The sequence below is a fragment of the Salvelinus alpinus genome, chromosome 1, assembly GCF_045679555.1.
Source record: "Salvelinus alpinus chromosome 1, SLU_Salpinus.1, whole genome shotgun sequence".
Taxonomy (NCBI): domain Eukaryota; kingdom Metazoa; phylum Chordata; class Actinopteri; order Salmoniformes; family Salmonidae; genus Salvelinus; species Salvelinus alpinus.
In genome coordinates, this window is record NC_092086.1 from 6,687,412 (window position 1) to 6,711,067 (window position 23,656).

Below are 23,656 nucleotides of genomic sequence, written 5' to 3' on the forward strand. Positions count from 1 at the left end.
GTCTCGGGTTAGTAATACTCTCTCAGTTTAGTAATACTCTCACAGTTTAGTAATACTCTCTCAGTTTAGTAATACTCTCTCAGGTTAGTAATATTCTCTCAGTTTAGTAATATTCTCTCAGCTCTCTCAGTTTAGTAATACTCTCTCAGTTTAGTAATATTCTCTCAGCTTAGTAATACTCTCTTGGTTTAGTAATACTCCCTCAGTTTAGTAATACTCTCTCAGTTTAGTAATATTCTCTCAGTTTAGTAATATTATCTCAGCTCCCTCAGTTTAGTAATACTCTCTCAGTTTAGTAATACTCTCTCAGTTTAGTAATATTCTCTCAGTTTAGTAATATTCTCTCAGTTTAGTAATATTCTCTCAGTTTAGTAATACTCTCTCAGTCTAGTAACACTCTCTCCGTTGAGTAATATTCTATCAGTTTAGTAATACTCTCTCAGTTGAGTAATACTGTAATACTCTCTTGGTTTAGTAATACTCCCTCAGTTTAGTAATACTCTCTCAGTTTAGTAATATTGTCTCAGTTTAGTAATACTATCTCAGTCTAGTAACACTCTCTCAGTTTAGTAATACTCTCTCAGTTGAGTAATAATCTCTCCGTTGAGTAATATTCTCTCAGTTTAGTAACACTCTCTCAGTTGAGTAAAACTATCTCAGTCTAGTAACACTCTCTCAGTTTAGTAATACTCTCTCAGTTTAGTAATACTCTCTCGGGTTAGTAATACTCTCTCAGTTTAGTAATACTCTCACAGTTTAGTAATATTCTCTCAGTTTAGTAATCTCTCTCAGGTTAGTAATACTCTCTCGGTTTAGTAATACTCCCTCAGTTTAGTAATACTCTCTCAGTTTAGTAATATTCTCTCAGTTTAGTAATATTCTCTCAGCTCTCTCAGTTTAGTAATACTCTCTCAGTTTAGTAATATTCTCTCAGTTTAGTAATACTCTCTCGGTTTAGTAATAATCTCTCCGTTGAGTTATATTCTCTCAGTTTAGTAATACTCTCTTAGTTTAGTAACACTCTCTCAGTTGAGTAATAATCTCTCCGTTGAGTAATATTCTCTCAGTTTAGTAACACTCTCTCAGTTGAGTAATACTATTTCAGTCTAGTAACACTCTCTCAGTTTAGTAATACCCTCTCAGTTTAGTAATACTCTCTTAGTTTAGTAACACTCTCTCAGTTGAGTAATAATCTCTCCGTTGAGTAATATTCTCTCAGTTTAGTAACACTCTCTCAGTTGAGTAAAACTATCTCAGTCTAGTAACACTCTCTCAGTTTAGTAATACTCTCTCAGTTGAGTAATAATCTCTCCGTTGAGTAATATTCTCTCAGTTTAGTAACACTCTCTCAGTTGAGTAAAACTATCTCAGTCTAGTAACACTCTCTCAGTTTAGTAATACTCTCTCAGTTTAGTAATACTCTCTCGGGTTAGTAATACTCTCTCAGTTTAGTAATACTCTCACAGTTTAGTAATATTCTCTCAGTTTAGTAATCTCTCTCAGGTTAGTAATACTCTCTCGGTTTAGTAATACTCCCTCTGTTTAGTAATACTCTCTCAGTTTAGTAATATTCTCTCAGTTTAGTAATATTCTCTCAGCTCTCTCAGTTTAGTAATACTCTCTCAGTTTAGTAATATTCTCTCAGTTTAGTAATACTCCCTTTGTTTAGTAATACTCCCTCAGTTTAGTAATACTCTCTCAGTTTAGTGATATTCTCTCAGTTTAGTAATATTCTCTCAGCTCTCTCAGTTTAGTAATACTCTCTCAGTTTAGTAATATTCTCTCAGTTTAGTAATACTCTCTCGGTTTAGTAATAATCTCTCCGTTGAGTTATATTCTCTCAGTTTAGTAATACTCTCTTAGTTTAGTAACACTCTCTCAGTTGAGTAATAATCTCTCCGTTGAGTAATATTCTCTCAGTTTAGTAACACTCTCTCAGTTGAGTAATACTATTTCAGTCTAGTAACACTCTCTCAGTTTAGTAATACCCTCTCAGTTTAGTAATACTCTCTCGGTTTAGTAATACTCTCTCAGTTTAGTAATACTCTCACAGTTTAGTAATATTCTCTCAGTTTAGTAACACTCTCTCAGTTGAGTAAAACTATCTCAGTCTAGTAACACTCTCTCAGTTTAGTAATACTCTCTCAGTTGAGTAATAATCTCTCCGTTGAGTAATATTCTCTCAGTTTAGTAACACTCTCTCAGTTGAGTAAAACTATCTCAGTCTAGTAACACTCTCTCAGTTTAGTAATACTCTCTCAGTTTAGTAATACTCTCTCGGGTTAGTAATACTCTCTCAGTTTAGTAATACTCTCACAGTTTAGTAATATTCTCTCAGTTTAGTAATCTCTCTCAGGTTAGTAATACTCTCTCGGTTTAGTAATACTCCCTCTGTTTAGTAATACTCTCTCAGTTTAGTAATATTCTCTCAGTTTAGTAATATTCTCTCAGCTCTCTCAGTTTAGTAATACTCTCTCAGTTTAGTAATATTCTCTCAGTTTAGTAATACTCCCTTTGTTTAGTAATACTCCCTCAGTTTAGTAATACTCTCTCAGTTTAGTGATATTCTCTCAGTTTAGTAATATTCTCTCAGCTCTCTCAGTTTAGTAATACTCTCTCAGTTTAGTAATACTCTCTCAGTTGAGTAATAATCTCTCCGTTGAGTAATATTCTCTCAGTTCAGTAACACTCTCTCAGTTGAGTAAAACTATCTCAGTCTAGTAACACTCTCTCAGTTTAGTAATACTCTCTCAGTTTAGTAATACTCTCTCGGGTTAGTAATACTCTCACAGTTTAGTAATATTCTCTCAGTTTAGTAATCTCTCTCAGGTTAGTAATACTCTCTCGGTTTAGTAATACTCCCTCAGTTTAGTAATACTCTCTCAGTTTAGTAATATTCTCTCAGTTTAGTAATATTCTCTCAGCTCTCTCAGTTTAGTAATACTCTCTCAGTTTAGTAATATTCTCTCAGTTTAGTAATACTCTCTCGGTTTAGTAATAATCTCTCCGTTGAGTTATATTCTCTCAGTTTAGTAATACTCTCTTAGTTTAGTAACACTCTCTCAGTTGAGTAATAATCTCTCCGTTGAGTAATATTCTCTCAGTTTAGTAATACTCTCTCAGTTTAGTAATACTCTCTCGGGTTAGTAATACTCTCTCAGTTTAGTAATACCCTCTCAGTTTAGTAATACTCTCTTAGTTTAGTCTCTCAGTTTAGTAATACTCTCTCGGGTTAGTAATACTCTCTCAGTTTAGTAATACTCTCACAGTTTAGTAATATTCTCTCAGTTTAGTAATCTCTCTCAGGTTAGTAATACTCTCTCGGTTTAGTAATACTCCCTCTGTTTAGTAATACTCTCTCAGTTTAGTAATATTCTCTCAGTTTAGTAATATTCTCTCAGCTCTCTCAGTTTAGTAATACTCTCTCAGTTTAGTAATATTCTCTCAGTTTAGTAATACTCTCTCGGTTTAGTAATACTCCCTCAGTTTAGTAATACTCTCTCATTTTAGTAATATTCTCTCAGTTTAGTAATATTCTCTCAGTTTAGTAATACTCTCTCAGTTTAGTAATACTCTCTCAGTTTAGTAATATTCTCTCAGTTTAGTAATACTCTCTCAGTTTAGTAATATCTCTCAGCTCTCTCAGTTTAGTAATATTCTCTCAGTTTAGTAATATTCTCTCAGTTTAGTAATATTCTCTCCGTTTGGTAATACTCTCTCAGCTCTCTCAGTTTAGTAATACTCTCTCAGTTTAGTAACACTCTCTCAGTTTAGTAATACTCTCTCATTCTAGTAACACTCTCTCCGTTGAGTAATATTCTATCAGTTTAGTAATACTCTCTCAGTTGAGTAATACTCTCTCAGTTTAGTAATACTCTTTTGGTTTAGTAATACTCCCTCAGTTTAGTAATACTCTCTCAGTTTAGTAATACTCTCTCAGTTTAGTAATACTCTCTCAGTTTAGTAATACTCTCTCAGTTGAGTAATATTCTCTCAGTATAGTAACACTCTCTCAGTTTAGTAATACTCTCTCAGTTGGGTAATATTCTATCAGTTTAGTAATACTCTCTCAGTTTAGTAATATTCTCTCAGTTTAGTAATACTCTCTCGGTTTAGTAATACTCCCTCAGTTTAGTAATACTCTCTCAGTTTAGTAATATTCGCTCAGTTTAGTAATATTCTCTCAGCTCTCTCAGTTTAGTAATATTCTCTCAGTTTAGTAATATTCTCTCAGTTTAGTAATACTCTCTCAGTTTAGTAATACTCTCTCAGTTTAGTAATATTCTCTCAGTTTAGTAATACTCTCTCAGTTTAGTAATATTCTCTCAGCTCTCTCAGTTTAGTAATATTCTCTCAGTTTAGTAACACTCTCTCAGTTTAGTAATATTCTCTCCGTTTGGTAATACTCTCTCAGCTCTCTCAGTTTAGTAATACTCTCTCAGTTTAGTAATATTCTCTCCGTTTGGTAATACTCTCTCAGCTCTCTCAGTTTAGTAATACTCTCTCAGTTTAGTAACACTCTCTCAGTTTAGTAATACTCTCTCAGTCTAGTAACACTCTCTCAGTTGAGTAATATTCTATCAGTTTAGTAATACTCTCTCAGTTGAGTAATATTCTCTCAGTTTAGTAACACTCTCTCAGTTGAGTAAAACTATCTCAGTCTAGTAACACTCTCTCAGTTTAGTAATACTCTCTCAGTTTAGTAATACTCTCTCGGGTTAGTAATACTCTCTCAGTTTAGTAATACTCTCACCGTTTAGTAATATTCTCTCAGTTTAGTAATACTCTCTCAGTTTAGTAATACTCTCTCAGTTGAGTAATACTATCTCAGTCTAGTAACACTCTCTCAGTTTAGTAATACTCTCTCAGTTTAGTAATACTCTCTCGGGTTAGTAATACTCTCTCGGTTTAGTAATACTCCCTCAGTTTAGTAATACTCTCTCAGTTTAGTAATATTCTCTCAGTTTAGTAATATTCTCTCAGCTCTCTCAGTTTAGTAATACACTCTCAGTTTAGTAATATTCTCTCAGTTTAGTAATACTCTCTCGGTTTAGTAATACTCCCTCAGTTTAGTAATACTCTCTCAGTTTAGTAATATTCTCTCAGTTTAGTTATACTCTCTCAGTCTAGTAACACTCTCTCAGTTTAGTAATACTCTCTCAGTTGAGTAATACTATCTCAGTCTAGTAACACTCCCTCAGTTTAGTAATACTCTCTCAGTTTAGTAATACTGTCTCGGGTTAGTAATACTCTCTCAGTTTAGTAACACTCTCTCAGTTGAGTAATACTATTTCAGTCTAGTAACACTCTCTCAGTTTAGTAATACCCTCTCAGTTTAGTAATACTCTCTTAGTTTAGTAACACTCTCTCAGTTGAGTAATAATCTCTCCGTTGAGTAATATTCTCTCAGTTTAGTAACACTCTCTCAGTTGAGTAAAACTATCTCAGTCTAGTAACACTCTCTCAGTTTAGTAATACTCTCTCAGTTGAGTAATAATCTCTCCGTTGAGTAATATTCTCTCAGTTTAGTAACACTCTCTCAGTTGAGTAAAACTATCTCAGTCTAGTAACACTCTCTCAGTTTAGTAATACTCTCTCAGTTTAGTAATACTCTCTCGGGTTAGTAATACTCTCTCAGTTTAGTAATACTCTCACAGTTTAGTAATATTCTCTCAGTTTAGTAATCTCTCTCAGGTTAGTAATACTCTCTCGGTTTAGTAATACTCCCTCTGTTTAGTAATACTCTCTCAGTTTAGTAATATTCTCTCAGTTTAGTAATATTCTCTCAGCTCTCTCAGTTTAGTAATACTCTCTCAGTTTAGTAATATTCTCTCAGTTTAGTAATACTCTCTCGGTTTAGTAATACTCCCTCAGTTTAGTAATACTCTCTCATTTTAGTAATATTCTCTCAGTTTAGTTATACTCTCTCAGTCTAGTAACACTCTCTCAGTTTAGTAATACTCTCTCAGTTTAGTAATATTCTCTCAGTTTAGTAATACTCTCTCAGTTTAGTAATATCTCTCAGCTCTCTCAGTTTAGTAATATTCTCTCAGTTTAGTAATATTCTCTCAGTTTAGTAATATTCTCTCCGTTTGGTAATACTCTCTCAGCTCTCTCAGTTTAGTAATACTCTCTCAGTTTAGTAACACTCTCTCAGTTTAGTAATACTCTCTCATTCTAGTAACACTCTCTCCGTTGAGTAATATTCTATCAGTTTAGTAATACTCTCTCAGTTGAGTAATACTCTCTCAGTTTAGTAATACTCTTTTGGTTTAGTAATACTCCCTCAGTTTAGTAATACTCTCTCAGTTTAGTAATACTCTCTCAGTTTAGTAATACTCTCTCAGTTTAGTAATACTCTCTCAGTTGAGTAATATTCTCTCAGTATAGTAACACTCTCTCAGTTTAGTAATACTCTCTCAGTTGGGTAATATTCTATCAGTTTAGTAATACTCTCTCAGTTTAGTAATATTCTCTCAGTTTAGTAATACTCTCTCGGTTTAGTAATACTCCCTCAGTTTAGTAATACTCTCTCAGTTTAGTAATATTCGCTCAGTTTAGTAATATTCTCTCAGCTCTCTCAGTTTAGTAATATTCTCTCAGTTTAGTAATATTCTCTCAGTTTAGTAATACTCTCTCAGTTTAGTAATACTCTCTCAGTTTAGTAATATTCTCTCAGTTTAGTAATACTCTCTCAGTTTAGTAATATTCTCTCAGCTCTCTCAGTTTAGTAATATTCTCTCAGTTTAGTAACACTCTCTCAGTTTAGTAATATTCTCTCCGTTTGGTAATACTCTCTCAGCTCTCTCAGTTTAGTAATACTCTCTCAGTTTAGTAATATTCTCTCCGTTTGGTAATACTCTCTCAGCTCTCTCAGTTTAGTAATACTCTCTCAGTTTAGTAACACTCTCTCAGTTTAGTAATACTCTCTCAGTCTAGTAACACTCTCTCAGTTGAGTAATATTCTATCAGTTTAGTAATACTCTCTCAGTTGAGTAATATTCTCTCAGTTTAGTAACACTCTCTCAGTTGAGTAAAACTATCTCAGTCTAGTAACACTCTCTCAGTTTAGTAATACTCTCTCAGTTTAGTAATACTCTCTCGGGTTAGTAATACTCTCTCAGTTTAGTAATACTCTCACCGTTTAGTAATATTCTCTCAGTTTAGTAATACTCTCTCAGTTTAGTAATACTCTCTCAGTTGAGTAATACTATCTCAGTCTAGTAACACTCTCTCAGTTTAGTAATACTCTCTCAGTTTAGTAATACTCTCTCGGGTTAGTAATACTCTCTCGGTTTAGTAATACTCCCTCAGTTTAGTAATACTCTCTCAGTTTAGTAATATTCTCTCAGTTTAGTAATATTCTCTCAGCTCTCTCAGTTTAGTAATACACTCTCAGTTTAGTAATATTCTCTCAGTTTAGTAATACTCTCTCGGTTTAGTAATACTCCCTCAGTTTAGTAATACTCTCTCAGTTTAGTAATATTCTCTCAGTTTAGTTATACTCTCTCAGTCTAGTAACACTCTCTCAGTTTAGTAATACTCTCTCAGTTGAGTAATACTATCTCAGTCTAGTAACACTCCCTCAGTTTAGTAATACTCTCTCAGTTTAGTAATACTGTCTCGGGTTAGTAATACTCTCTCAGTTTAGTAATACTCTCACAGTTTAGTAATACTCTCTCAGTTGAGTAATATTCTCTCAGTATAGTAACACTCTCTCAGTTTAGTAATACTCTCTCAGTTGGGTAATATTCTATCAGTTTAGTAATACTCTCTCAGTTTAGTAATATTCTCTCAGTTTAGTAATACTCTCTCGGTTTAGTAATACTCCCTCAGTTTAGTAATACTCTCTCAGTTTAGTAATATTCGCTCAGTTTAGTAATATTCTCTCAGCTCTCTCAGTTTAGTAATATTCTCTCAGTTTAGTAATATTCTCTCAGTTTAGTAATACTCTCTCAGTTTAGTAATACTCTCTCAGTTTAGTAATATTCTCTCAGTTTAGTAATACTCTCTCAGTTTAGTAATATTCTCTCAGCTCTCTCAGTTTAGTAATATTCTCTCAGTTTAGTAACACTCTCTCAGTTTAGTAATATTCTCTCCGTTTGGTAATACTCTCTCAGCTCTCTCAGTTTAGTAATACTCTCTCAGTTTAGTAATATTCTCTCCGTTTGGTAATACTCTCTCAGCTCTCTCAGTTTAGTAATACTCTCTCAGTTTAGTAACACTCTCTCAGTTTAGTAATACTCTCTCAGTCTAGTAACACTCTCTCAGTTGAGTAATATTCTATCAGTTTAGTAATACTCTCTCAGTTGAGTAATATTCTCTCAGTTTAGTAACACTCTCTCAGTTGAGTAAAACTATCTCAGTCTAGTAACACTCTCTCAGTTTAGTAATACTCTCTCAGTTTAGTAATACTCTCTCGGGTTAGTAATACTCTCTCAGTTTAGTAATACTCTCACCGTTTAGTAATATTCTCTCAGTTTAGTAATACTCTCTCAGTTTAGTAATACTCTCTCAGTTGAGTAATACTATCTCAGTCTAGTAACACTCTCTCAGTTTAGTAATACTCTCTCAGTTTAGTAATACTCTCTCGGGTTAGTAATACTCTCTCGGTTTAGTAATACTCCCTCAGTTTAGTAATACTCTCTCAGTTTAGTAATATTCTCTCAGTTTAGTAATATTCTCTCAGCTCTCTCAGTTTAGTAATACACTCTCAGTTTAGTAATATTCTCTCAGTTTAGTAATACTCTCTCGGTTTAGTAATACTCCCTCAGTTTAGTAATACTCTCTCAGTTTAGTAATATTCTCTCAGTTTAGTTATACTCTCTCAGTCTAGTAACACTCTCTCAGTTTAGTAATACTCTCTCAGTTGAGTAATACTATCTCAGTCTAGTAACACTCCCTCAGTTTAGTAATACTCTCTCAGTTTAGTAATACTGTCTCGGGTTAGTAATACTCTCTCAGTTTAGTAACACTCTCTCAGTTGAGTAATACTATTTCAGTCTAGTAACACTCTCTCAGTTTAGTAATACCCTCTCAGTTTAGTAATACTCTCTTAGTTTAGTAACACTCTCTCAGTTGAGTAATAATCTCTCCGTTGAGTAATATTCTCTCAGTTTAGTAACACTCTCTCAGTTGAGTAAAACTATCTCAGTCTAGTAACACTCTCTCAGTTTAGTAATACTCTCTCAGTTGAGTAATAATCTCTCCGTTGAGTAATATTCTCTCAGTTTAGTAACACTCTCTCAGTTGAGTAAAACTATCTCAGTCTAGTAACACTCTCTCAGTTTAGTAATACTCTCTCAGTTTAGTAATACTCTCTCGGGTTAGTAATACTCTCTCAGTTTAGTAATACTCTCACAGTTTAGTAATATTCTCTCAGTTTAGTAATCTCTCTCAGGTTAGTAATACTCTCTCGGTTTAGTAATACTCCCTCTGTTTAGTAATACTCTCTCAGTTTAGTAATATTCTCTCAGTTTAGTAATATTCTCTCAGCTCTCTCAGTTTAGTAATACTCTCTCAGTTTAGTAATATTCTCTCAGTTTAGTAATACTCTCTCGGTTTAGTAATACTCCCTCAGTTTAGTAATACTCTCTCATTTTAGTAATATTCTCTCAGTTTAGTTATACTCTCTCAGTCTAGTAACACTCTCTCAGTTTAGTAATACTCTCTCAGTTTAGTAATATTCTCTCAGTTTAGTAATACTCTCTCAGTTTAGTAATATCTCTCAGCTCTCTCAGTTTAGTAATATTCTCTCAGTTTAGTAATATTCTCTCAGTTTAGTAATATTCTCTCCGTTTGGTAATACTCTCTCAGCTCTCTCAGTTTAGTAATACTCTCTCAGTTTAGTAACACTCTCTCAGTTTAGTAATACTCTCTCATTCTAGTAACACTCTCTCCGTTGAGTAATATTCTATCAGTTTAGTAATACTCTCTCAGTTGAGTAATACTCTCTCAGTTTAGTAATACTCTTTTGGTTTAGTAATACTCCCTCAGTTTAGTAATACTCTCTCAGTTTAGTAATACTCTCTCAGTTTAGTAATACTCTCTCAGTTTAGTAATACTCTCTCAGTTGAGTAATATTCTCTCAGTATAGTAACACTCTCTCAGTTTAGTAATACTCTCTCAGTTGGGTAATATTCTATCAGTTTAGTAATACTCTCTCAGTTTAGTAATATTCTCTCAGTTTAGTAATACTCTCTCGGTTTAGTAATACTCCCTCAGTTTAGTAATACTCTCTCAGTTTAGTAATATTCGCTCAGTTTAGTAATATTCTCTCAGCTCTCTCAGTTTAGTAATATTCTCTCAGTTTAGTAATATTCTCTCAGTTTAGTAATACTCTCTCAGTTTAGTAATACTCTCTCAGTTTAGTAATATTCTCTCAGTTTAGTAATACTCTCTCAGTTTAGTAATATTCTCTCAGCTCTCTCAGTTTAGTAATATTCTCTCAGTTTAGTAACACTCTCTCAGTTTAGTAATATTCTCTCCGTTTGGTAATACTCTCTCAGCTCTCTCAGTTTAGTAATACTCTCTCAGTTTAGTAATATTCTCTCCGTTTGGTAATACTCTCTCAGCTCTCTCAGTTTAGTAATACTCTCTCAGTTTAGTAACACTCTCTCAGTTTAGTAATACTCTCTCAGTCTAGTAACACTCTCTCAGTTGAGTAATATTCTATCAGTTTAGTAATACTCTCTCAGTTGAGTAATATTCTCTCAGTTTAGTAACACTCTCTCAGTTGAGTAAAACTATCTCAGTCTAGTAACACTCTCTCAGTTTAGTAATACTCTCTCAGTTTAGTAATACTCTCTCGGGTTAGTAATACTCTCTCAGTTTAGTAATACTCTCACCGTTTAGTAATATTCTCTCAGTTTAGTAATACTCTCTCAGTTTAGTAATACTCTCTCAGTTGAGTAATACTATCTCAGTCTAGTAACACTCTCTCAGTTTAGTAATACTCTCTCAGTTTAGTAATACTCTCTCGGGTTAGTAATACTCTCTCGGTTTAGTAATACTCCCTCAGTTTAGTAATACTCTCTCAGTTTAGTAATATTCTCTCAGTTTAGTAATATTCTCTCAGCTCTCTCAGTTTAGTAATACACTCTCAGTTTAGTAATATTCTCTCAGTTTAGTAATACTCTCTCGGTTTAGTAATACTCCCTCAGTTTAGTAATACTCTCTCAGTTTAGTAATATTCTCTCAGTTTAGTAATACTATCTCAGTCTAGTAACACTCTCTCAGTTTAGTAATACTCTCTCAGTTGAGTAATACTATCTCAGTCTAGTAACACTCCCTCAGTTTAGTAATACTCTCTCAGTTTAGTAATACTCTCTCGGGTTAGTAATACTCTCTCAGTTTAGTAATACTCTCACAGTTTAGTAATATTCTCTCAGTTTAGTAATACTCTCTCAGGTTAGTAATATTCTCTCAGTTTAGTAATATTCTCTCAGCTCTCTCAGTTTAGTAATACTCTCTCAGTTTAGTAATATTCTCTCAGTTTAGTAATACTCTCTTGGTTTAGTAATACTCCCTCAGTTTAGTAATACTCTCTCAGTTTAGTAATATTCTCTCAGTTTAGTAATATTCTCTCAGCTCCCTCAGTTTAGTAATACTCTCTCAGTTTAGTAATACTCTCTCAGTTTAGTAATATTCTCTCAGTTTAGTAATATTCTCTCAGTTTAGTAATATTCTCTCAGTTTAGTAATACTCTCTCAGTCTAGTAACACTCTCTCCGTTGAGTAATATTCTATCAGTTTAGTAATACTCTCTCAGTTGAGTAATACTGTAATACTCTCTTGGTTTAGTAATACTCCCTCAGTTTAGTAATACTCTCTCAGTTTAGTAATATTGTCTCAGTTTAGTAATACTCTCTCAGTTTAGTAATACTATCTCAGTCTAGTAACACTCTCTCAGTTTAGTAATACTCTCTCAGTTTAGTAATACTCTCTCGGGTTAGTAATACTCTCCCAGTTTAGTAATACTCTCACAGTTTAGTAATATTCTCTCAGTTTAGTAATACTCTCTCGGTTTAGTAATACTCCCTCAGTTTAGTAATACTCTCTCAGTTTAGTAATATTCTCTCAGTTTAGTAATATTCTTTCAGCTCTCTCAGTTTAGTAATACTCTCTCGGTTTAGTAATACTCCCTCAGTTTAGTAATACTCTCTCAGTTTAGTAATATTCTCTCAGTTTAATTATACTCTCTCAGTCTAGTAACACTCTCTCAGTTTAGTAATACTCTCTCAGTTGAGTAATACTATCTCAGTCTAGTAACACTCCCTCAGTTTAGTAATACTCTCTCAGTTTAGTAATACTCTCTCGGGTTAGTAATACTCTCTCAGTTTAGTAATACTCTCACAGTTTAGTAATATTCTCTCAGTTTAGTAATACTCTCTCAGGTTAGTAATATTCTCTCAGTTTAGTAATACTATCTCAGTCTAGTAACACTCTCTCAGTTTAGTAATACTCTCTCAGTTTAGTAATATTCTCTCAGTTTAGTAATACCCTCTCGGTTTAGTAATACTCCCTCAGTTTAGTAATACTCTCTCAGTTTAGTAATATTCTCCCAGTTTAATTATACTCTCTCAGTCTAGTAACACTCTCTCAGTTTAGTAATACTCTCTCAGTTGAGTAATACTATCTCAGTCTAGTAACACTCCCTCAGTTTAGTAATACTCTCTCAGTTTAGTAATACTCTCTCGGGTTAGTAATACTCTCTCAGTTTAGTAATACTCTCACAGTTTAGTAATATTCTCTCAGTTTAGTAATACTCTCTCAGGTTAGTAATATTCTCTCAGTTTAGTAATATTCTCTCAGCTCTCTCAGTTTAGTAATACTCTCTCAGTTTAGTAATATTCTCTCAGTTTAGTGATACTCTCTTGGTTTAGTAATACTCCCTCAGTTTAGTAATACTCTCTCAGTTTAGTAATATTCTCTCAGTTTAGTAATATTCTCTCAGTTTAGTAATATTCTTTCAGCTCTCTCAGTTTAGTAATACTCTCTCGGTTTAGTAATACTCCCTCAGTTTAGTAATACTCTCTCAGTTTAGTAATATTCTCTCAGTTTAATTATACTCTCTCAGTCTAGTAACACTCTCTCAGTTTAGTAATACTCTCTCAGTTGAGTAATACTATCTCAGTCTAGTAACACTCCCTCAGTTTAGTAATACTCTCTCAGTTTAGTAATACTCTCTCGGGTTAGTAATACTCTCTCAGTTTAGTAATACTCTCACAGTTTAGTAATATTCTCTCAGTTTAGTAATACTCTCTCAGGTTAATAATATTCTCTCAGTTTAGTAATACTATCTCAGTCTAGTAACACTCTCTCAGTTTAGTAATACTCTCTCAGTTTAGTAATATTCTCTCAGTTTAGTAATACTCTCTCGGTTTAGTAATACTCCCTCAGTTTAGTAATACTCTCTCAGTTTAGTAATATTCTCTCAGTTTAGTAATATTCTTTCAGCTCTCTCAGTTTAGTAATACTCTCTCAGTTTAGTAATATTCTCTCAGTTTAGTAATACCCTCTCGGTTTAGTAATACTCCCTCAGTTTAGTAATACTCTCTCAGTTTAGTAATATTCTCCCAGTTTAATTATACTCTCTCAGTCTAGTAACACTCTCTCAGTTTAGTAATACTCTCTCAGTTGAGTAATACTATCTCAGTCTAGTAACACTCCCTCAGTTTAGTAATACTCTCTCAGTTTAGTAATACTCTCTCGGGTTAGTAATACTCTCTCAGTTTAGTAATACTCTCACAGTTTAGTAATATTCTCTCAGTTTAGTAATACTCTCTCAGGTTAGTAATATTCTCTCAGTTTAGTAATATTCTCTCAGCTCTCTCAGTTTAGTAATACTCTATCAGTTTAGTAATATTCTCTCAGTTTAGTAATACTCTCTTGGTTTAGTAATACTCCCTCAGTTTAGTAATACTCTCTCAGTTTAGTAATATTCTCTCAGTTTAGTAATATTCTCTCAGTTTAGTAATATTCTTTCAGCTCTCTCGGGTTAGTAATACTCTCCCAGTTTAGTAATACTCTCACAGTTTAGTAATATTCTCTCAGTTTAGTAATACTCTCTCGGTTTAGTAATACTCCCTCAGTTTAGTAATACTCTCTCAGTTTAGTAATATTCTCTCAGTTTAGTAATATTCTTTCAGCTCTCTCAGTTTAGTAATACTCTCTCAGTTTAGTAATATTCTCTCAGTTTAGTAATACCCTCTCGGTTTAGTAATACTCCCTCAGTTTAGTAATACTCTCTCAGTTTAGTAATATTCTCCCAGTTTAATTATACTCTCTCAGTCTAGTAACACTCTCTCAGTTTAGTAATACTCTCTCAGCTGAGTAATACTATCTCAGTCTAGTAACACTCCCTCAGTTTAGTAATACTCTCTCAGTTTAGTAATACTCTCTCGGGTTAGTAATACTCTCTCAGTTTAGTAATACTCTCACAGTTTAGTAATATTCTCTCAGTTTAGTAATACTCTCTCAGGTTAGTAATATTCTCTCAGTTTAGTAATATTCTCTCAGCTCTCTCAGTTTAGTAATACTCTCTCAGTTTAGTAATATTCTCTCAGTTTAGTGATACTCTCTTGGTTTAGTAATACTCCCTCAGTTTAGTAATACTCTCTCAGTTTAGTAATATTCTCTCAGTTTAGTAATATTCTCTCAGTTTAGTAATATTCTTTCAGCTCTCTCAGTTTAGTAATACTCTCTCGGTTTAGTAATACTCTCTCAGTTTAGTAATATTCTCTCAGTTTAATTATACTCTCTCAGTCTAGTAACACTCTCTCAGTTTAGTAATACTCTCTCAGTTGAGTAATACTATCTCAGTCTAGTAACACTCCCTCAGTTTAGTAATACTCTCTCAGTTTAGTAATACTCTCTCGGGTTAGTAATACTCTCTCAGTTTAGTAATACTCTCACAGTTTAGTAATATTCTCTCAGTTTAGTAATACTCTCTCAGGTTAGTAATATTCTCTCAGTTTAGTAATACTATCTCAGTCTAGTAACACTCTCTCAGTTTAGTAATACTCTCTCAGTTTAGTAATACTCTCTCGGGTTAGTAATACTCTCCCAGTTTAGTAATACTCTCACAGTTTAGTAATATTCTCTCAGTTTAGTAATACTCTCTCGGTTTAGTAATACTCCCTCAGTTTAGTAATACTCTCTCAGTTTAGTAATATTCTCTCAGTTTAGTAATATTCTTTCAGCTCTCTCAGTTTAGTAATACTCTCTCAGTTTAGTAATATTCTCTCAGTTTAGTAATACCCTCTCGGTTTAGTAATACTCCCTCAGTTTAGTAATACTATCTCAGTTTAGTAATATTCTCCCAGTTTAGTTATACTCTCTCAGTCTAGTAACACTCTCTCAGTTTAGTAATACTCTCTCAGTTGAGTAATACTATCTCAGTCTAGTAACACTCCCTCAGTTTAGTAATACTCTCTCAGTTTAGTAATACTCTCTCGGGTTAGTAATACTCTCTCAGTTTAGTAATACTCTCACAGTTTAGTAATATTCTCTCAGTTTAGTAATACTCTCTCAGGTTAGTAATATTCTCTCAGTTTAGTAATATTCTCTCAGCTCTCTCAGTTTAGTAATACTCTCTCAGTTTAGTAATATTCTCTCAGTTTAGTAATACTCTCTTGGTTTAGTAATACTCCCTCAGTTTAGTAATACTCTCTCAGTTTAGTAATATTCTCTCAGTTTAGTAATATTCTCTCAGCTCTCTCAGTTTAGTAATACTCTCTCAGTTTAGTAATACTCTCTTAGTTTAGTAACACTCTCTCAGTTGAGTAATAATCTCTCCGTTGAGTAATATTCTCTCAGTTTAGTAACACTCTCTCAGTTGAGTAATACTATCTCAGTCTAGTAACACTCTCTCAGTTTAGTAATACTCTCTCAGTTTAGTAATACTCTCTTAGTTTAGTAACACTCTCTCAGTTGAGTAATAATCTCTCCGTTGAGTAATATTCTCTCAGTTTAGTAACACTCTCTCAGTTGAGTAAAACTATCTCAGTCTAGTAACACTCTCTCAGTTGAGTAATACTATCTCAGTTTAGTAACACTCTCTCAGTTTAGTAATACTCTCTCAGTTTAGTAATACTCTCTCGGGTTAGTAATACTCTCTCAGTTTAGTAATACTCTCACAGTTTAGTAATATTCTCTCAGTTTAGTAATACTCTCTCAGGTTAGTAATACTCTCTAGGTTTAGTAATACTCCCTCAGTTTAGTAATACTCTCTCAGTTTAGTAATATTCTCTCAGTTTAGTAATATTCTCTCAGCTCTCTCAGTTTAGTAATACTCTCTCAGTTTAGTAATATTCTCTCAATTTAGTAATACTCTGTCGGTTTAGTAATACTCCCTCAGTTTAGTAATACTCTCTCAGTTTAGTAATATTCTCTCAGTTTAGTTAAACTCTCTCAGTCTAGTAACACTCTCTCAGTTTAGTAATACTCTCTCAGTTGAGTAATACTATCTCAGTCTAGTAACACTCCCTCAGTTTAGTAATACTCTCTCAGTTTAGTAATACTCTCTCGGTTTAGTAATACTCTCACAGTTTAGTAATATTCTCTCAGTTTAGTAATACTCTCTCAGGTTAGTAATATTCTCTCAGTTTAGTAATATTCTCTCAGTTTAGTAATACTCTCTTGGTTTAGTAATACTCCCTCAGTTTAGTAATACTCTCTCAGTTTAGTAATATTCTCTCAGTTTAGTAATATTCTCTCAGCTCTCTCAGTTTAGTAATACTCTCTCAGTTTAGTAATACTCTCTTAGTTTAGTAACACTCTCTCAGTTGAGTAATAATCTCTCCGTTGAGTAATATTCTCTCAGTTTAGTAACACTCTCTCAGTTGAGTAATACTATCTCAGTCTAGTAACACTCTCTCAGTTTAGTAATACTCTCTCAGTTGAGTAATAATCTCTCCGTTGAGTAATATTCTCTCAGTTTAGTAAAACTATCTCAGTCTAGTAACACTCTCTCAGTTTAGTAATACTCTCTCAGTTTAGTAATACTCTCTCGGGTTAGTAATACTCTCTCAGTTTAGTAATACTCTCACCGTTTAGTAATATTCTCTCAGTTTAGTAATACTCTCTCAGTTTAGTAATACTCTCTCAGTTGAGTAATACTATCTCAGTTTAGTAACACTCTCTCAGTTTAGTAATACTCTCTCGGGTTAGTAATACTCTCTCAGTTTAGTAATACTCTCACAGTTTAGTAATATTCTCTCAGTTTAGTAATACTCTCTCAGGTTAGTAATATTCTCTCAGTTTAGTAATATTCTCTCAGTTTAGTAATACTCTCTTGGTTTAGTAATACTCCCTCAGTTTAGTAATACTCTCTCAGTTTAGTAATATTCTCTCAGTTTAGTAATATTCTCTCAGCTCTCTCAGTTTAGTAATACTCTCTCAGTTTAGTAATACTCTCTTAGTTTAGTAACACTCTCTCAGTTGAGTAATACTCCCTCAGTTTAGTAATACTCTCTCAGTTTAGTAATATTCTCTCAGTTTAGTTAAACTCTCTCAGTCTAGTAACACTCTCTCAGTTTAGTAATACTCTCTCAGTTGAGTAATACTATCTCAGTCTAGTAACACTCCCTCAGTTTAGTAATACTCTCTCAGTTTAGTAATACTCTCTCGGTTTAGTAATACTCTCACAGTTTAGTAATATTCTCTCAGTTTAGTAATACTCTCTCAGGTTAGTAATATTCTCTCAGTTTAGTAATATTCTCTCAGTTTAGTAATACTCTCTTGGTTTAGTAATACTCCCTCAGTTTAGTAATACTCTCTCAGTTTAGTAATATTCTCTCAGTTTAGTAATATTCTCTCAGCTCTCTCAGTTTAGTAATACTCTCTCAGTTTAGTAATACTATCTCAGTCTAGTAACACTCTCTCAGTTTAGTAATACTCTCTCAGTTTAGTAATACTCTCTTAGTTTAGTAACACTCTCTCAGTTGAGTAATAATCTCTCCGTTGAGTAATATTCTCTCAGTTTAGTAAAACTATCTCAGTCTAGTAACACTCTCTCAGTTTAGTAATACTCTCTCAGTTTAGTAATACTCTCTCGGGTTAGTAATACTCTCTCAGTTTAGTAATACTCTCACCGTTTAGTAATATTCTCTCAGTTTAGTAATACTCTCTCAGTTTAGTAATACTCTCTCAGTTGAGTAATACTATCTCAGTTTAGTAACACTCTCTCAGTTTAGTAATACTCTCTCAGTTTAGTAATACTCTCTCGGGTTAGTAATACTCTCTCAGTTTAGTAATACTCTCACAGTTTAGTAATATTCTCTCAGTTTAGTAATACTCTCTCAGGTTAGTAATATTCTCTCAGTTTAGTAATATTCTCTCAGTTTAGTAATACTCTCTTGGTTTAGTAATACTCCCTCAGTTTAGTAATACTCTCTCAGTTTAGTAATATTCTCTCAGTTTAGTAATATTCTCTCAGCTCTCTCAGTTTAGTAATACTCTCTCAGTTTAGTAATACTCTCTTAGTTTAGTAACACTCTCTCAGTTGAGTAATAATCTCTCCGTTGAGTAATATTCTATCAGTTGAGTAATACTATCTCAGTCTAGTAACACTCTCTCAGTTTAGTAATACTCTCTCAGTTTAGTAATACTCTCTTAGTTTAGTAACACTCTCTCAGTTGAGTAATAATCTCTCCGTTGAGTAATATTCTCTCAGTTTAGTAAAACTATCTCAGTCTAGTAACACTCTCTCAGTTTAGTAATACTCTCTCAGTTTAGTAATACTCTCTCGGGTTAGTAATACTCTCTCAGTTTAGTAATACTCTCACCGTTTAGTAATACTCTCTCAGTTTAGTAATACTCTCTCAGTTTAGTAATACTCTCTCAGTTGAGTAATACTATCTCAGTTTAGTAACACTCTCTCAGTTTAGTAATACTCTCTCAGTTTAGTAATACTCTCTCGGGTTAGTAATACTCTCTCAGTTTAGTAATACTCTCACAGTTTAGTAATATTCTCTCAGTTTAGTAATACTCTCTCAGGTTAGTAATACTCTCTAGGTTTAGTAATACTCCCTCAGTTTAGTAATACTCTCTCAGTTTAGTAATATTCTCTCAGTTTAGTAATATTCTCTCAGCTCTCTCAGTTTAGTAATACTCTCTCAGTTTAGTAATATTCTCTCAATTTAGTAATACTCTCTCGGTTTAGTAATACTCCCTCAGTTTAGTAATACTCTCTCAGTTTAGTAATATTCTCTCAGTTTAGTTAAACTCTCTCAGTCTAGTAACACTCTCTCAGTTTAGTAATACTCTCTCAGTTGAGTAATACTATCTCAGTCTAGTAACACTCCCTCAGTTTAGTAATACTCTCTCGATTTAGTAATACTCTCTCGGTTTAGTAATACTCTCACAGTTTAGTAATATTCTCTCAGTTTATTAATACTCTCTCAGGTTAGTAATATTCTCTCAGTTTAGTAATATTCTCTCAGCTCTCTCAGTTTAGTAATACTCTCTCAGTTTAGTAATATTCTCTCAGTTTAGTAATACTCTCTCGGTTTAGTAATACTCCCTCAGTTTAGTAATACTCTCTCAGTTTAGTAATATTCTCTCAGTTTAGTAATATTCTCTCAGCTCTCTCAGTTTAGTAATACTCTCTCAGTTTAGTAATATTCTCTCAATTTAGTAATACTCTCTCGGTTTAGTAATACTCCCTCAGTTTAGTAATACTCTCTCAGTTTAGTAATATTCTCTCAGTTTAGTTATACTCTCTCAGTCTAGTAACACTCTCTCAGTTTAGTAATACTCTCTCAGTTGAGTAATACTATCTCAGTCTAGTAACACTCCCTCAGTTTAGTAATACTCTCTCAGTTTAGTAATACTCTCTCGGTTTAGTAATACTCTCACAGTTTAGTAATATTCTCTCAGTTTAGTAATATTCTCTCAGTTTAGTAAAACTATCTCAGTCTAGTAACACTCTCTCAGTTTAGTAATACTCTCTCAGTTTAGTAATACTCTCTCGGGTTAGTAATACTCTCTCAGTTTAGTAATACTCTCACCGTTTAGTAATATTCTCTCAGTTTAGTAATACTCTCTCAGTTTAGTAATACTCTCTCAGTTGAGTAATACTATCTCAGTTTAGTAACACTCTCTCAGTTTAGTAATACTCTCTCAGTTTAGTAATACTCTCTCGGGTTAGTAATACTCTCTCAGTTTAGTAATACTCTCACAGTTTAGTAATATTCTCTCAGTTTAGTAATACTCTCTCAGGTTAGTAATACTCTCTAGGTTTAGTAATAGTCCCTCAGTTTAGTAATACTCTCTCAGTTTAGTAATATTCTCTCAGTTTAGTAATATTCTCTCAGCTCTCTCAGTTTAGTAATACTCTCTCAGTTTAGTAATATTCTCTCAATTTAGTAATACTCTCTCGGTTTAGTAATACTCCCTCAGTTTAGTAATACTCTCTCAGTTTAGTAATATTCTCTCAGTTTAGTTAAACTCTCTCAGTCTAGTAACACTCTCTCAGTTTAGTAATACTCTCTCAGTTGAGTAATACTATCTCAGTCTAGTAACACTCCCTCAGTTTAGTAATACTCTCTCGGTTTAGTAATACTCTCTCGGTTTAGTAATACTCTCACAGTTTAGTAATATTCTCTCAGTTTATTAATACTCTCTCAGGTTAGTAATATTCTCTCAGTTTAGTAATATTCTCTCAGCTCTCTCAGTTTAGTAATACTCTCTCAGTTTAGTAATATTCTCTCAGTTTAGTAATACTCTCTCGGTTTAGTAATACTCCCTCAGTTTAGTAATACTCTCTCAGTTTAGTAATATTCTCTCAGTTTAGTAATATTCTCTCAGCTCTCTCAGTTTAGTAATACTCTCTCAGTTTAGTAATATTCTCTCAATTTAGTAATACTCTCTCGGTTTAGTAATACTCCCTCAGTTTAGTAATACTCTCTCAGTTTAGTAATATTCTCTCAGTTTAGTTATACTCTCTCAGTCTAGTAACACTCTCTCAGTTTAGTAATACTCTCTCAGTTGAGTAATACTATCTCAGTCTAGTAACACTCCCTCAGTTTAGTAATACTCTCTCAGTTTAGTAATACTCTCTCGGTTTAGTAATACTCTCACAGTTTAGTAATATTCTCTCAGTTTAGTAATACTCTCTCAGGTTAGTAATATTCTCTCAGTTTAGTAATATTCTCTCAGCTCTCTCAGTTTAGTAATACTCTCTCAGTTTAGTAATATTCTCTCAGTTTAGTAATACTCTCTTGGTTTAGTAATACTCCCTCAGTTTAGTAATACTCTCTCAGTTTAGTAATATTCTCTCAGTTTAGTAATATTCTCTCAGCTCCCTCAGTTTAGTAATACTCTCTCAGTTTAGTAATACTCTCTCAGTTTAGTAATATTCTCTCAGTTTAGTAATATTCTCTCAGTTTAGTAATATTCTCTCAGTTTAGTAATACTCTCTCAGTCTAGTAACACTCTCTCCGTTGAGTAATATTCTATCAGTTTAGTAATACTCTCTCAGTTGAGTAATACTGTAATACTCTCTTGGTTTAGTAATACTCCCTCAGTTTAGTAATACTCTCTCAGTTTAGTAATATTGTCTCAGTTTAGTAATACTCTCTCAGTTTAGTAATACTATCTCAGTCTAGTAACACTCTCTCAGTTTAGTAATACTCTCTCGGTTTAGTAATACTCCCTCAGTTTAGTAATACTCTCTCAGTTTAGTAATATTCTCTCAGTTTAGTAATATTCTCTCAGCTATCTCAGTTTAGTAATACTCTCTCAGTTTAGTAATATTCTCTCAGTTTAGTAATACTCTCTCGGTTTAGTAATTCTCTCTCAGTTTAGTAATATTCTCTCAGTTTAGTTATACTCTCGCAGTCTAGTAACACTCTCTCAGTTTAGTAATACTCTCTCAGTTGAGTAATACTATCTCAGTCTAGTAACACTCCCTCAGTTTAGTAATACTCTCTCGGGTTAGTAATACTCTCTCAGTTTAGTAATACTCTCACAGTTTAGTAATATTCTCTCAGTTTAGTAATACTCTCTCAGGTTAGTAATATTCTCTCAGTTTAGTAATATTCTCTCAGCTCTCTCAGTTTAGTAATACTCTCTCAGTTTAGTAATATTCTCTCAGTTTAGTAATACTCTCTTGGTTTAGTAATACTCCCTCAGTTTAGTAATACTCTCTCAGTTTAGTAATACTCTCTCAGTTTAGTAATATTCTCTCAGTTTAGTAATATTCTCTCAGCTCTCTCAGTTTAGTAATACTCTCTCAGTTTAGTAATATTCTCTCAGTTTAGTAATACTCTCTTGGTTTAGTAATACTCCCTCAGTTTAGTAATACTCCCTCAGTTTAGTAATACTCTCTTGGTTTAGTAATACTCCCTCAGTTTAGTAATACTCTCTCAGTTTAGTAATACTCTCACAGTTTAGTAATATTCTCTCAGTTTAGTAATACTCTCTCAGGTTAGTAATATTCTCTCAGTTTAGTAATATTCTCTCAGCTCTCTCAGTTTAGTAATACTCTCTCAGTTTAGTAATATTCTCTCAGTTTAGTAATACTCTCTTGGTTTAGTAATACTCCCTCAGTTTAGTAATACTCTCTCAGTTTAGTAATACTCTCTCAGTTTAGTAATATTCTCTCAGTTTAGTAATATTCTCTCAGCTCTCTCAGTTTAGTAATACTCCCTCAGTTTAGTAATACTCTCTCAGTTTAGTAATATTCTCTCAGTTTAGTAATATTCTCTCAGCTCTCTCAGTTTAGTAATACTCTCTCAGTTTAGTAATATTCTCTCAGTTTAGTAATACTCTCTTGGTTTAGTAATACTCCCTCAGTTTAGTAATACTCTCTCAGTTTAGTAATATTCTCTCAGTTTAGTAATATTCTCTCAGCTCTCTCAGTTTAGTAATACTCTCTCAGTTTAGTAATATTCTCTCAGCTCTCTCAGTTTAGTAATACTCTCTCAGTTTAGTAATACTCTCTTAGTTTAGTAATACTCTCTCAGTTTAGTAATATTCTCTCAGTTTAGTAATATTCTCTCAGCTCTCTCAGTTTAGTAATACTCTCTCAGTTTAGTAATACTCTCTTAGTTTAGTAACACTCTCTCAGTTGAGTAATAATCTCTCCGTTGAGTAATATTCTCTCAGTTTAGTAACACTCTCTCAGTTGAGTAAAACTATCTCAGTCTAGTAACACTCTCTCAGTTTAGTAATACTCTCTCAGTTTAGTAATATTCTCTCAGTTTAGTAATACTCTCTCAGTTTAGTAACACTCTCTCAGTTGAGTAAAACTATCTCAGTCTAGTAATACTCTCTCAGTTTAGTAATACTCTCTCAGTTTAGTAATATTCTCTCAGTTTAGTAATACTCTCTCAGTTTAGTAATATTCTCTCAGCTCTCTCAGTTTAGTAATATTCTCTCAGTTTAGTAATACTCTCTCAGTTTAGTAATACTCTCTCGGGTTAGTAGTACTTTCTCAGTTTAGTAAAACTCTCTCAGTTTAGTAATACTCTCTCAGTCTTGTAATACTCTCTCAGTTTAGTAATATTCTCTCAGTTTAGTAATACTCTCTCAGTTTAGTAATATTCTCTCAGCTCTCTCAGTTTAGTAACACTCTCTCAGTTTAGTAATATCCTCTCAGTTTAGTAATACTATCTCAGTTTAGTAATATCCTCTCAGTTTAGTAATATTCT

General features: G+C 33.2%; 1 protein-coding gene across 1 annotated transcript in view; it reads left to right on the forward strand.

Moving 5' to 3' along the window:
- grin2aa (glutamate receptor, ionotropic, N-methyl D-aspartate 2A, a) overlaps positions 1–23,656 on the forward strand; it is a 304,667-nt gene that overhangs the window by 191,849 nt on the left and 89,162 nt on the right. The window lies entirely within an intron of this gene.